Source organism: Lytechinus variegatus, chromosome 1 (genome assembly GCF_018143015.1).
Source record: "Lytechinus variegatus isolate NC3 chromosome 1, Lvar_3.0, whole genome shotgun sequence".
Classification (NCBI taxonomy): domain Eukaryota; kingdom Metazoa; phylum Echinodermata; class Echinoidea; order Temnopleuroida; family Toxopneustidae; genus Lytechinus; species Lytechinus variegatus.
Genome location: NC_054740.1, coordinates 3,766,852 through 3,783,563, shown reverse-complemented (window position 1 = coordinate 3,783,563; position 16,712 = coordinate 3,766,852).

The window sequence follows — 16,712 nt, the reverse complement described above, 5'->3', positions numbered from 1 at the left end:
CAGACTCCCAAAAGGGTCCACCAGACTCCTGAGACGGCTGAACTTATTGCACACGATGTCCAGCAGATTCACGAGATGCCAGAGACGATGAAACAAATCGCTGAGGTGTGACTCAAGAGTTCCTACCAACTGTGCAAGAGATTGCAGCTGAGGAGGGCCAACAATTCCTCAATGACATAGGTAATTTGTTAGTGTAACTAAGAGGCACATGCACACTTGAGAACCAGCACTTACATGTATTCTGCCCTTGGCCTGGCACCGGCCACCATTACCTCTTTCATATTTATAAGCCTTATGCCATGCCACTGCAAATTAAGAAAATATTTCAGTTATGGTGGTGAAGTCAAAAGATCACACATCATTATCCTTCTAATTATGTATCCTGTTTCATAAAATATGTTCAATCTGGTCTTTGGATTCATTGATGTCATTTCTTGTAAAGATAATTTCAAGTATTGTTTTCAATGTATCCCACAGAAAATCGACAGACTCTGGAGACGACTCAACATCTTAGAAAGGCCCAACCGAAAGCTAAGGCATCCCATCAGACTCCCAAAAGGGTCCACCAGACTCCTGAGACGGCTGAACTGATTGCACACGATGTCCAGCAGATTCACGAGATGCCAGAGACGATGAAACAAATTTGCTGAGGTGACTCAAGAGTTCCCACCAACTGTGCAAGAGATTACAGCTGAGGAGGGCCAACTATTCCCCAATGACATAGGTAATTTGTTAGTGTAACTAAGAGGCACATGCACACTTGAGAACCAGCACTTACATGTATTCTGCCCCCTTGGCCTGGCACCGGCCACCATTACCTCTTTCATATTTATAAGCCTTATGCCATGCCACTGCAAATTAAGAAAATATTTCAGTTATGGTGGTGAAGTCAAAAGATCACACATCATTATCCTTGTAATTATGTATCTTGTTTCATAAAATATGTTCAATCTGGTCTCTGGATTCATTGATGTCATTTCTTGTAAAGATAATTTCAAGTATTGTTTTCAATGTATCCCCACAGAAAATCGACAGACTCTGGAGACGACTCAACATCTTAGAAAGGCCCAACCGAATGCTAAGGCATCCCATCAGACTCCTAAAAGGGTCCACCAGACTCCTGAGACGGCTGAACTTATTGCACACGATGTCCAGCAGATTCACGAGATGCCAGAGACGATGAAACAAATCGCTGAGATGACTCAAGAGTTCCAACCAACTGTGCAAGAGATTACAGCTGAGGAGGGCCAACTATTCCCCAATGACATAGGTAATTTGTTAGTGTAACTAAGAGGCACATGCACACTTGAGAACCAGCACCTACATGTATTCTGCCCCTTGGCCTGGCACCGGCCACCATTACCTATTTCATATTTATAAGCCTTATGCCATGCCACTGCAAATTAAGAAAATATTTCAGTTATGGTGGTGAAGTCAAAAGATCACACATCATTATCCTTCTAATTATGTATCTTGTTTCATAAAATTTGTTCAATCTGGTCTTTGGATTCATTGATGTCATTTCTTGTAAAGATAATTTCAAGTATTGTTTTCAATGTATCCCGACAGAAAATCGACAGACTCTGGAGACGACTCAACATCTTGGAAAGGCCCAACCGAAAGCTAAGGCATCCCATCAGACTCCCAAAAGGGTCCACCAGACTCCTGAGACGGCTGAACTTATTGCACACGATGTCCAGCAGATTCACGAGATGCCAGAGACGATGAAACAAATCGCTGAGGTGTGACTCAAGAGTTCCTACCAACTGTGCAAGAGATGCAGCTGAGGAGGGCCAACAATTCCTCAATGACATAGGTAATTTGTTAGTGTAACTAAGAGGCACATGCACACTTGAGAACCAGCACTTACATGTATTCTGCCCCCTTGGCCTGGCACCGGCCACCATTACCTCTTTCATATTTATAAGCCTTATGCCATGCCACTGCAAATTAAGAAAATATTTTAGTTATGGTGGTGAAGTCAAAAGATCACACATCATTATCCTTGTTATTATGTATCTGTTTCATAAAATATGTTCAATCTGGTCTTTGGATTCATTGATGTCATTTCTTGTAAAGATAATTTCAAGTATTGTTTTCAATGTATCCCCACAGAAAATCGACAGACTCTGGAGACGACTCAACATCTTGGAAAGGCCCAACCGAAAGCTAAGGCATCCCATCAGACTCCTAAAAGGGTCCACCAGACTCCTGAGACGGCTGAACTTATTGCACACGATGTCCAGCAGATTCACGAGATGCCAGAGACGATGAAACAAATCGCTGAGATGACTCAAGAGTTCCACCAACTGTGCAAGAGATTACAGCTGAGGAGGGCCAACTATTCCCCAATGACATAGGTAATTTGTTAGTGTAACTAAGAGGCACATGCACACTTGAGAACCAGCACTTACATGTATTCTGCCCCTTGGCCTGCACCGGCCACCATTACCTCTTTCATATTTATAAGCCTTATGCCATGCCACTGCAAATTAAGAAAATATTTCAGTTATGGTGGTGAAGTCAAAAGATCACACATCATTATCCTTGTAATTATGTATCTTGTTTCATAAAATATGTTCAATCTGGTCTCTGGATTCATTGATGTCATTTCTTGTAAAGATAATTTCAAGTATTGTTTTCAATGTATCCCACAGAAAATCGACAGACTCTGGAGACGACTCAACATCTTGAAAGGCCCAACCGAATGCTAAGGCATCCCATCAGACTCCTAAAAGGGTCCACCAGACTCCTGAGACGGCTGAACTTATTGCACACGATGTCCAGCAGATTCACGAGATGCCAGAGACGATGAAACAAATCGCTGAGATGACTCAAGAGTTCCAACCAACTGTGCAAGAGATTACAGCTGAGGAGGGCCAACTATTCCCCAATGACATAGGTAATTTGTTAGTGTAACTAAGAGGCACATGCACACTTGAGAACCAGCACCTACATGTATTCTGCCCCTTGGCCTTGCACCGGCCACCATTACCTATTTCATATTTATAAGCCTTATGCCATGCCACTGCAAATTAAGAAAATATTTCAGTTATGGTGGTGAAGTCAAAAGATCACACATCATTATCCTTCTAATTATGTATCTTGTTTCATAAAATTTGTTCAATCTGGTCTTTGGATTCATTGATGTCATTACTTGTAAAGATAATTTCAAGTATTGTTTTCAATGTATCCCCACAGAAAATCGACAGACTCTGGAGACGACTCAACATCTTGGAAAGGCCCAACCGAAAGCTAAGGCATCCCATCAGACTCCCAAAGGGGTCCACCAGACTCCTGAGACGGCTGAACTTATTGCACACGATGTCCAGCAGATTCACGAGATGCCAGAGACGATGAAACAAATCGCTGAGGTGTGACTCAAGAGTTCCTACCAACTGTGCAAGAGATTGCAGCTGAGGAGGGCCAACAATTCCTCAATGACATAGGTAATTTGTTAGTGTAACTAAGAGGCACATGCACACTTGAGAACCAGCACTTACATGTATTCTGCCCCCTTGGCCTGGCACCGGCCACCATTACCTCTTTCATATTTATAAGCCTTATGCCATGCCACTGCAAATTAAGAAAATATTTTAGTTATGGTGGTGAAGTCAAAAGATCACACATCATTATCCTTGTTATTATGTATCTTGTTTCATAAAATATGTTCAATCTGGTCTCTGGATTCATTGATGTCATTTCTTGTAAAGATAATTTCAAGTATTGTTTTCAATGTATCCCCACAGAAAATCGACAGACTCTGGAGACGACTCAACATCTTGGAAAGGCCCAACCGAATGCTAAGGCATCCCATCAGACTCCTAAAAGGGTCAACCAGACTCCTGAGACGGCTGAACTTATTGCACACGATGTCCAGCAGATTCACGAGATGCCAGAGACGATGAAACAAATCGCTGAGATGACTCAAGAGTTCCAACCAACTGTGCAAGAGATTACAGCTGAGGAGGGCCAACTATTCCCCAATGACATAGGTAATTTGTTAGTGTAACTAAGAGGCACATGCACACTTGAGAACCAGCACTACATGTATTCTGCCCCTTGGCCTTGCACCGGCCACCATTACCTATTTCATATTTATAAGCCTTATGCCATGCCACTGCAAATTAAGAAAATATTTCAGTTATGGTGGTGAAGTCAAAAGATCACACATCATTATCCTTCTAATTATGTATCTGTTTCATAAAATTTGTTCAATCTGGTCTTTGGATTCATTGATGTCATTACTTGTAAAGATAATTTCAAGTATTGTTTTCAATGTATCCCCACAGAAAATCGACAGACTCTGGAGACGACTCAACATCTTGGAAAGGCCCAACCGAAAGCTAAGGCATCCCATCAGACTCCCAAAAGGGTCCACCAGACTCCTGAGACGGCTGAACTTATTGCACACGATGTCCAGCAGATTCACGAGATGCCAGAGACGATGAAACAAATCGCTGAGGTGTGACTCAAGAGTTCCTACCAACTGTGCAAGAGATTGCAGCTGAGGAGGTCCAACAATTCCTCAATGACATAGGTAATTTGTTAGTGTAACTAAGAGGCACATGCACACTTGAGAACCAGCACTTACATGTATTCTGCCCCCTTGGCCTGGCACCGGCCACCATTACCTCTTTCATATTTATAAGCCTTATGCCATGCCACTGCAAATTAAGAAAATATTTTAGTTATGGTGGTGAAGTCAAAAGATCACACATCATTATCCTTGTAATTATGTATCTTGTTTCATAAAATATGTTCAATCTGGTCTCTGGATTCATTGATGTCATTTCTTGTAAAGATAATTTCAAGTATTGTTTTCAATGTATCCCCACAGAAAATCGACAGACTCTGGAGACGACTCAACATCTTGGAAAGGCCCAACCGAATGCTAAGGCATCCCATCAGACTCTAAAAGGTCAACCAGACTCCTGAGACGGCTGAACTTATTGCACACGATGTCCAGCAGATTCACGAGATGCCAGAGACGATGAAACAAATCGCTGAGATGACTCAAGAGTTCCCACCAACTGTGCAAGAGATTGCAGCTGAGGAGGGCCAACAATTCCTAAATGACATAGGTAATTTATTAGTGTAACTAAGAGGCACATGCACACTTGAGAACCAGCACCTACATGTATTCTGCCCCTTGGCCTTGCACCGGCCACTATTACCTCTTTCATATTTATAAGCCTTATGCCATGCCACTGCAAATTAAGAAAATATTTCAGTTATGGTGGTGAAGTCAAAAGATCACACATCATTATCCTTCTAATTATGTATCCTGTTTCATAAAATATGTTCAATCTGGTCTTTGGATTCATTGATGTCATTTCTTGTAAAGATAATTTTAAGTATTGTTTTCAATGTATCCTCACAGAAAATCGACAGACTCTGGAGACGACTCAACATCTTAGAAAGGCCCAACCGAAAGCTAAGGTATCCCATCAGACTCCCAAAAGGGTCCACCAGACTCCTGAGACGGCTGAACTGATTGCACACGATGTCCAGGAGATACACGAGACGCCAGAGACGATGAAACAAATTTGCTGAGGTGACTCAAGAGTTCCCACCAACTGTGCAAGAGATTACAGCTGAGGAGGGCCAACTATTCCGCAATGACATAGGTAATTTGTTCGTGTAACTAAGAGGCACATGCACACTTGAGAACCAGCACTTACATGTATTCTGCCCCCTTGGCCTGGCACCGGCCACCATTACCTATTTCATATTTATAAGCCTTATGCCATGCCACTGCAAATTAAAAAAATATTTCAGTTATGGTGGTGAAGTCAAAAGATCACACATCATTATCCTTGTAATTATGTATCTTGTTTCATAAAATATGTTCAATCTGGTCTCTGGATTCATTGATGTCATTTCTTGTAAAGATAATTTCAAGTATTGTTTTCAATGTATCCCCACAGAAAATCGACAGACTCTGGAGACGACTCAACATCTTAGAAAGGCCCAACCGAATGCTAAGGCATCCCATCAGACTCCTAAAAGGGTCCACCAGACTCCTGAGACGGCTGAACTTATTGCACACGATGTCCAGCAGATTCACGAGATGCCAGAGACGATGAAACAAATCGCTGAGATGACTCAAGAGTTCCAACCAACTGTGCAAGAGATTACAGCTGAGGAGAGCCAACTATTCCCCAATGACATAGGTAATTTGTTAGTGTAACTAAGAGGCACATGCACACTTGAGAACCAGCACCTACATGTATTCTGGCCCCTTGGCCTTGCACCGGCCACCATTACCTCTTTCATATTTATAAGCCTTATGCCATGCCACTGCAAATTAAGAAAATATTTCAGTTATGGTGGTGAAGTCAAAAGATCACACATCATTATCCTTCTAATTATGTATCTTGTTTCATAAAATTTGTTCAATCTGGTCTTTGGATTCATTGATGTCATTTCTTGTAAAGATAATTTCAAGTATTGTTTTCAATGTATCCCCACAGAAAATCGACAGACTCTGGAGACGACTCAACATCTTAGAAAGGCCCAACCGAATGTTAAGGCATCCCATCAGACTCCTAAAAGGGTCCACCAGACTCCTGAGACGGCTGAACTTATTGCACACGATGTCCAGCAGATTCACGAGATGCCAGAGACGATGAAACAAATCGCTGAGATGACTCAAGAGTTCCAACCAACTGTGCAAGAGATTACAGCTGAGGAGGGCCAACTATTCCCCAATGACATAGGTAATTTGTTAGTGTAACTAAGAGGCACATGCACACTTGAGAACCAGCACCTACATGTATTCTGGCCCCTTGGCCTTGCACCGGCCACCATTACCTCTTTCATATTTATAAGCCTTATGCCATGCCACTGCAAATTAAGAAAATATTTCAGTTATGGTGGTGAAGTCAAAAGATCACACATCATTAGGTGGTCTGTCATGAATATGACAGATCACCTATTATATTCGTCAGAATTTTCTTTATTTTTATTGCCAAAGCTAGTAACCACTTTATCTCAATATCGGGCCTGTCAATTTCCTTGATTTTCATGTCATGTATGGCAATCATTATGGACATGCGAAACGAAACTTTTCAAGGTTATCAAATCATGATGACGTCATCTAGGCGCCATTTTGTGAAATTAAATGATTGATCATATCATCGCAACTAATCATCAAAATCATCCATATTTGCATCATATCAAGTTCAGGTGACAAGTCATCAGGCCATGTCAACAGAGGTCATGCTAAGGTCACGACGCGCACGTACGCGCGCGTCAAAATTTGAAAATTTTCCAAATCAACCGTGGTCAAGTTTGGGTACGTTTCAGGCCATTTTGAGCATGTCAAGAATCTGCGCGCGCACAGGTATGCGTGCGCGTTCTTGCTCCTATCATCGCTATGCCTCTTCGAGTCGTCATTTATTTTATGTCTGTCCATTGTCCATGATCTTCTGATTAATTTGATACCTCATTCAGCCTCTTACGACCAATAATACCGGAATGCGCGTCCATTCAAATTTGCATTGCACGCGCGTGCAAACTCGCAAAATAAGTCATAAGTGGGCAAAATATGCCTATATAAAATTCACTGTAGCTCTTCAGGGAGTCCGTTGACCCCCAATTTTTTTTTCCTATTCGAATAGAGTATGAATAGGAGATATGATTTCATGACACATTTGACCCTTAAAAACATCGTGACGTCATCAAGATGGCGTCTGAACTAAAAATTAACGTTTTCTGTTTCATGATATCACCACACTCATGTAAATTCATTCTAATTCCGTAAATATTGGTCTTTTCTCGCCAAATTTTCAATATGTTTTAGCTTAAAATGTATCCTTTAGGTAATATGTCCATTGGTTTATTTTAAAGCTTGTACTACTCTCAAAACTAGAATTTTTAGAGGTTTGTCATCATGCCAATTTTCTACTTGGAAAAATTTACATTGACAATAAGTTTCCCGTTTTGCACGAGCAGTTCGTCGAAAAGAATTGTGGTCGACTGGATAACGCACCTGACTGGTAATGCAGGGGCTGGTGGTTCAAACCTCGCTCGACTCTTTTTTTTTTTTTTTTTTTTTTTTTTAACCCTTTTTAGGTGGTCTGTCATGAATATGACAGATCACCTATTATATTCGTCAGAATTTTCTTTATTTTTATTGCCAAAGCTAGTAACCACTTTATCTCAATATCGGGCCTGTCAATTTCCTTGATTTTCATGTCATGTATGGCAATCATTATGGACATGCGAAACGAAACTTTTCAAGGTTATCAAATCATGATGACGTCATCTAGGCGCCATTTTGTGAAATTAAATGATTGATCATATCATCGCAACTAATCATCAAAAATCATCCATATTTGCATCATATCAAGTTCAGGTGACAAGTCATCAGGCCATGTCAACAGAGGTCATGCTAAGGTCACGACGCGCACGTACGCGCGCGTCAAAATTTGAAAATTCTCCAAATCAACCGTGGTCAAGTTTGGGTACGTTTCAGGCCATTTTGAGCATGTCAAGAATCTGCGCGCGCACAGGTATGCGTGCGCGTTCTTGCTCCTATCATCGCTATGCCTCTTCGAGTCGTCATTTATTTTATGTCTGTCCATTGTCCATGATCTTCTGATTAATTTGATACCTCATTCAGCCTCTTACGACCAATAATACCGGAATGCGCGTCCATTCAAATTTGCATTGCACGCGCGTGCAAACTCGCAAAATAAGTCATAAGTGGGCAAAAATATGCCTATATAAAATTCACTGTAGCTCTTCAGGGAGTCCGTTGACCCCCAATTTTTTTTTCCTATTCGAATAGAGTATGAATAGGAGATATGATTTCATGACACATTTGACCCTTAAAAACATCGTGACGTCATCAAGATGGCGTCTGAACTAAAAATTAACGTTTTCTGTTTCATGATATCACCACACTCATGTAAATTCATTCTAATTCCGTAAATATTGGTCTTTTCTCGCCAAATTTTCAATATGTTTTAGCTTAAAATGTATCCTTTAGGTAATATGTCCATTGGTTTATTTTAAAGCTTGTACTACTCTCAAAACTAGAATTTTTAGAGGTTTGTCATCATGCCAATTTTCTACTTGGAAAAATTTACATTGACAATAAGTTTCCCGTTTTGCACGAGCAGTTCGTCGAAAAGAATTGTGGTCGACTGGATAACGCACCTGACTGGTAATGCAGGGGCTGGTGGTTCAAACCTCGCTCGACTCTTTTTTTTTTTTTTTTTTTTTTTTTTAACCCTTTTTAGGTGGTCTGTCATGAATATGACAGATCACCTATTATATTCGTCAGAATTTTCTTTATTTTTATTGCCAAAGCTAGTAACCACTTTATCTCAATATCGGGCCTGTCAATTTCCTTGATTTTCATGTCATGTATGGCAATCATTATGGACATGCGAAACGAAACTTTTCAAGGTTATCAAATCATGATGACGTCATCTAGGCGCCATTTTGTGAAATTAAATGATTGATCATATCATCGCAACTAATCATCAAAAATCATCCATATTTGCATCATATCAAGTTCAGGTGACAAGTCATCAGGCCATGTCAACAGAGGTCATGCTAAGGTCACGACGCGCACGTACGCGCGCGTCAAAATTTGAAAATTCTCCAAATCAACCGTGGTCAAGTTTGGGTACGTTTCAGGCCATTTTGAGCATGTCAAGAATCTGCGCGCGCACAGGTATGCGTGCGCGTTCTTGCTCCTATCATCGCTATGCCTCTTCGAGTCGTCATTTATTTATGTCTGTCCATTGTCCATGATCTTCTGATTAATTTGATACCTCATTCAGCCTCTTACGACCAATAATACCGGAATGCGCGTCCATTCAAATTTGCATTGCACGCGCGTGCAAACTCGCAAAATAAGTCATAAGTGGGCAAAAATATGCCTATATAAAATTCACTGTAGCTCTTCAGGGAGTCCGTTGACCCCCAATTTTTTTTTCCTATTCGAATAGAGTATGAATAGGAGATATGATTTCATGACACATTTGACCCTTAAAAACATCGTGACGTCATCAAGATGGCGTCTGAACTAAAAATTAACGTTTTCTGTTTCATGATATCACCACACTCATGTAAATTCATTCTAATTCCGTAAATATTGGTCTTTTCTCGCCAAATTTTCAATATGTTTTAGCTTAAAATGTATCCTTTAGGTAATATGTCCATTGGTTTATTTTAAAGCTTGTACTACTCTCAAAACTAGAATTTTTAGAGGTTTGTCATCATGCCAATTTTCTACTTGGAAAAATTTACATTGACAATAAGTTTCCCGTTTTGCACGAGCAGTCGAAAAGAATTGTGGTCGACTGGATAACGCACCTGACTGGTAATGCAGGGGCTGGTGGTTCAAACCTCGCTCGACTCTTTTTTTTTTTTTTTTTTTTTTTTTAACCCTTTTTAGGTGGTCTGTCATGAATATGACAGATCACCTATTATATTCGTCAGAATTTTCTTTATTTTTATTGCCAAAGCTAGTAACCACTTTATCTCAATATCGGGCCTGTCAATTTCCTTGATTTTCATGTCATGTATGGCAATCATTATGGACATGCGAAACGAAACTTTTCAAGGTTATCAAATCATGATGACGTCATCTAGGCGCCATTTTGTGAAATTAAATGATTGATCATATCATCGCAACTAATCATCAAAAATCATCCATATTTGCATCATATCAAGTTCAGGTGACAAGTCATCAGGCCATGTCAACAGAGGTCATGCTAAGGTCACGACGCGCACGTACGCGCGCGTCAAAATTTGAAAATTTTCCAAATCAACCGTGGTCAAGTTTGGGTACGTTTCAGGCCATTTTGAGCATGTCAAGAATCTGCGCGCGCACAGGTATGCGTGCGCGTTCTTGCTCCTATCATCGCTATGCCTCTTCGAGTCGTCATTTATTTTATGTCTGTCCATTGTCCATGATCTTCTGATTAATTTGATACCTCATTCAGCCTCTTACGACCAATAATACCGGAATGCGCGTCCATTCAAATTTGCATTGCACGCGCGTGCAAACTCGCAAAATAAGTCATAAGTGGGCAAAAATATGCCTATATAAAATTCACTGTAGCTCTTCAGGGAGTCCGTTGACCCCCAATTTTTTTTCCTATTCGAATAGAGTATGAATAGGAGATATGATTTCATGACACATTTGACCCTTAAAAACATCGTGACGTCATCAAGATGGCGTCTGAACTAAAAATTAACGTTTTCTGTTTCATGATATCACCACACTCATGTAAATTCATTCTAATTCCGTAAATATTGGTCTTTTCTCGCCAAATTTTCAATATGTTTTAGCTTAAAATGTATCCTTTAGGTAATATGTCCATTGGTTTATTTTAAAGCTTGTACTACTCTCAAAACTAGAATTTTTAGAGGTTTGTCATCATGCCAATTTTCTACTTGGAAAAATTTACATTGACAATAAGTTTCCCGTTTTGCACGAGCAGTTCGTCGAAAAGAATTGTGGTCGACTGGATAACGCACCTGACTGGTAATGCAGGGGCTGGTGGTTCAAACCTCGCTCGACTCTTTTTTTTTTTTTTTTTTTTTTTTTAACCCTTTTTATTAGGTGGTCTGTCATGAATATGACAGATCACCTATTATATTCGTCAGAATTTTCTTTATTTTTATTGCCAAAGCTAGTAACCACTTTATCTCAATATCGGGCCTGTCAATTTCCTTGATTTTCATGTCATGTATGGCAATCATTATGGACATGCGAAACGAAACTTTTCAAGGTTATCAAATCATGATGACGTCATCTAGGCGCCATTTTGTGAAATTAAATGATTGATCATATCATCGCAACTAATCATCAAAAATCATCCATATTTGCATCATATCAAGTTCAGGTGACAAGTCATCAGGCCATGTCAACAGAGGTCATGCTAAGGTCACGACGCGCACGTACGCGCGCGTCAAAATTTGAAAATTTTCCAAATCAACCGTGGTCAAGTTTGGGTACGTTTCAGGCCATTTTGAGCATGTCAAGAATCTGCGCGCGCACAGGTATGCGTGCGCGTTCTTGCTCCTATCATCGCTATGCCTCTTCGAGTCGTCATTTATTTTATGTCTGTCCATTGTCCATGATCTTCTGATTAATTTGATACCTCATTCAGCCTCTTACGACCAATAATACCGGAATGCGCGTCCATTCAAATTTGCATTGCACGCGCGTGCAAACTCGCAAAATAAGTCATAAGTGGGCAAAAATATGCCTATATAAAATTCACTGTAGCTCTTCAGGGAGTCCGTTGACCCCCAATTTTTTTTCCTATTCGAATAGAGTATGAATAGGAGATATGATTTCATGACACATTTGACCCTTAAAAACATCGTGACGTCATCAAGATGGCGTCTGAACTAAAAATTAACGTTTTCTGTTTCATGATATCACCACACTCATGTAAATTCATTCTAATTCCGTAAATATTGGTCTTTTCTCGCCAAATTTTCAATATGTTTTAGCTTAAAATGTATCCTTTAGGTAATATGTCCATTGGTTTATTTTAAAGCTTGTACTACTCTCAAAACTAGAATTTTTAGAGGTTTGTCATCATGCCAATTTTCTACTTGGAAAAATTTACATTGACAATAAGTTTCCCGTTTTGCACGAGCAGTTCGTCGAAAAGAATTGTGGTCGACTGGATAACGCACCTGACTGGTAATGCAGGGGCTGGTGGTTCAAACCTCGCTCGACTCTTTTTTTTTTAGGTGGTCTGTCATGAATATGACAGATCACCTATTATATTCGTCAGAATTTACTTTATTTATTTTTATGCCAAATTTTGTCGCCAGGTTATCTCAAAATCGGGCCTGTCAAATTTCTTGATTTTCATGTCATGTATGGATATTATTGTGGAATCGCGAAACGAAACTTTTCAAGGTCATCAAATCGTGATGACGTCATCTAGGCGCCATTTTGTAAAATTAAATTATTGATCATATCATCGCAACTAATCATCATAAATCATTCATATTTGCACCATATCAAGTTCAGATGACAGGTCATCAGGACATGTCAACAGAGGTCATGCAAAGGTCACGACGCGCACGTACGCGCGCGTCAAAATTTGAAATTTTCCAAATCAACCGTGGTCAAGTTTGGGTACGTTTCAGGCCATTTTGAGCATGTCAAGAATTTGCGCGCGCACAGGTATGCGTGCGCGTTCTTGCTCCTACCATCGCTATGCCTCTTCGAGTCGTCATTTATTTTGTGTCTGTCCATCGTCCATGATCTTCTGATTAATTTGATACCTCATTCAGCCTCTTACGACCAATAATACGCAAATGCGCGTCAATTCAAATGTGCCTTACACGCGCGTGCAAACTCGCAAAATAAGTCAAAAGTGGCCCAAAATATGCCTATATAAAATTCACTGTAGCTCTTCAAGGAGTCCGTTGACCCCCAATTTATTTTTCCTATTCGAATAGAGTATGAATTGGAGATATGATTTTATGCCACATTTGACCCTTAAAAACATCGTGACGTCATCAACATGGCGTCGGAACTAAAAATTAGTGTTTTCTGTTTCATGATGTCACAACACTCATGTAAATTGATTCTAATTACGTAAATATTGGTCTTTTCTCGCCAAATTTTAAATATGTTTTACCTTAGAATGTACCCTTTAGACAATATGTCCATTGTTTCATTTTAAAGCTTGTACTATTCTCAAAACTGGAATTTGTACTAGGTTTGTCATCATGACATTTTTCTACTTGCAACAATTTACATTGACAATATGTTTCCTGTTTTGCGCTCCCTGTCTGTCCGGAAGATCGTGGTCGACTGGATAACGCATCTGCCTGGTAACGCTAGGGTCGGTGGTTCAAACCTCGCTTGACTCTCTTTTTTTTTTTTTTTTTTTTTTCCTTTATTATTAGGTGGTCTGTCATGAATATGACAGATCACCTATTATATTCGTCAGATTTTACTTTATTTATTTTTATTGCCAAATTTTGTCGCCAGGTTATCTCAAAATCGGGCCTGTCAAATTTCTTGATTTTCATGTCATGTATGGATATTATTGTGGAATCGCGAAACGAAACTTTTCAAGGTCATCAAATCGTGATGACGTCATCTAGGCGCCATTTTGTAAAATTAAATTATTGATCATATCATCGCAACTAATCATCATAAATCATTCATATTTGCACCATATCAAGTTCAGATGACAGGTCATCAGGACATGTCAACAGAGGTCATGCAAAGGTCACGACGCGCACGTACGCGTGCGTCAAAATTTTGAAATTTTCCAAATCAACCGTGGTCAAGTTTGGGTACGTTTCAGGCCATTTTGAGCATGTCAAGAATTTGCGCGCGCACAGGTATGCGTGCGCGTTCTTGCTCCTACCATCGCTATGCCTCTTCGAGTCGTCATTTATTTTGTGTCTGTCCATCGTCCATGATCTTCTGATTAATTTGATACCTCATTCAGCCTCTTACGACCAATAATACGCAAATGCGCGTCAATTCAAATGTGCCTTACACGCGCGTGCAAACTCGCAAAATAAGTCAAAAGTGGCCAAAATATGCCTATATAAAATTCACTGTAGCTCTTCAAGGAGTCCGTTGACCCCCAATTTATTTTTCCTATTCGAATAGAGTATGAATTGGAGATATGATTTTATGCCACATTTGACCCTTAAAAACATCGTGACGTCATCAACATGGCGTCGGAACTAAAAATTAGTGTTTTCTGTTTCATGATGTCACAACACTCATGTAAATTGATTCTAATTACGTAAATATTGGTCTTTTCTCGCCAAATTTTAAATATGTTTTACCTTAGAATGTACCCTTTAGACAATATGTCATTGTTTCATTTTAAAGCTTGTACTATTCTCAAAACTGGAATTTGTACTAGGTTTGTCATCATGACATTTTTCTACTTGCAACAATTTACATTGACAATATGTTTCCTGTTTTGCGCTCCCTGTCTGTCCGGAAGATCGTGGTCGACTGGATAACGCATCTGCCTGGTAACGCTAGGGTCGGTGGTTCAAACCTCGCTTGACTCTCTTTTTTTTTTTTTTTTTTTTTCCTTTATTATTAGGTGGTCTGTCATGAATATGACAGATCACCTATTATATTCGTCAGATTTTACTTTATTTATTTTTATTGCCAAATTTGGTCGCCAGGTTATCTCAAAATCGGGCCTGTCAAATTTCTTGATTTTCATGTCATGTATGGATATTATTGTGGAATCGCGAAACGAAACTTTTCAAGGTCATCAAATCGTGATGACGTCATCTAGGCGCCATTTTGTAAAATAAATTATTGATCATATCATCGCAACTAATCATCATAAATCATTCATATTTGCACCATATCAAGTTCAGATGACAGGTCATCAGGACATGTCAACAGAGGTCATGCAAAGGTCACGACGCGCACGTACGCGCGCGTCAAAATTTTGAAATTTTCCAAATCAACCGTGGTCAAGTTTGGGTATGTTTCAGGCCATTTTGAGCATGTCAAGAATTTGCGCGCGCACAGGTATGCGTGCGCGTTCTTGCTCCTACCATCGCTATGCCTCTTCGAGTCGTCATTTATTTTGTGTCTGTCCATCGTCCATGATCTTCTGATTAATTTGATACCTCATTCAGCCTCTTACGACCAATAATACGCAAATGCGCGTCAATTCAAATGTGCCTTACACGCGCGTGCAAACTCGCAAAATAAGTCAAAAGTGGCCCAAAATATGCCTATATAAAATTCACTGTAGCTCTTCAAGGAGTCCGTTGACCCCCAATTTATTTTTCCTATTCGAATAGAGTATGAATTGGAGATATGATTTTATGCCACATTTGACCCTTAAAAACATCGTGACGTCATCAACATGGCGTCGGAACTAAAAATTAGTGTTTTCTGTTTCATGATGTCACAACACTCATGTAAATTGATTCTAATTACGTAAATATTGGTCTTTTCTCGCCAAATTTTAAATATGTTTTACCTTAGAATGTACCCTTTAGACAATATGTGCATTGTTTCATTTTAAAGCTTGTACTATTCTCAAAACTGGAATTTGTACTAGGTTTGTCATCATGACATTTTTCTACTTGCAACAATTTACATTGACAATATGTTTCCTGTTTTGCGCTCCCTGTCTGTCCGGAAGATCGTGGTCGACTGGATAACGCATCTGCCTGGTAACGCTAGGGTCGGTGGTTCAAACCTCGCTTGACTCTCTTTTTTTTTTTTTTTTTTTTTTTCCTTTATTATTAGGTGGTCTGTCATGAATATGACAGATCACCTATTATATTCGTCAGATTTTACTTTATTTATTTTTTGCCAAATTTTGTCGCCAGGTTATCTCAAAATCGGGCCTGTCAAATTTCTTGATTTTCATGTCATGTATGGATATTATTGTGGAATCGCGAAACGAAACTTTTCAAGGTCATCAAATCGTGATGACGTCATCTAGGCGCCATTTTGTAAAATTAAATTATTGATCATATCATCGCAACTAATCATCATAAATCATTCATATTTGCACCATATCAAGTTCAGATGACAGGTCATCAGGACATGTCAACAGAGGTCATGCAAAGGTCACGACGCGCACGTACGCGCGCGTCAAAATTTTGAAATTTTCCAAATCAACCGTGGTCAAGTTTGGGTATGTTTCAGGCCATTTTGAGCATGTCAAGAATTTGCGCGCGCACAGGTATGCGTGCGCGTT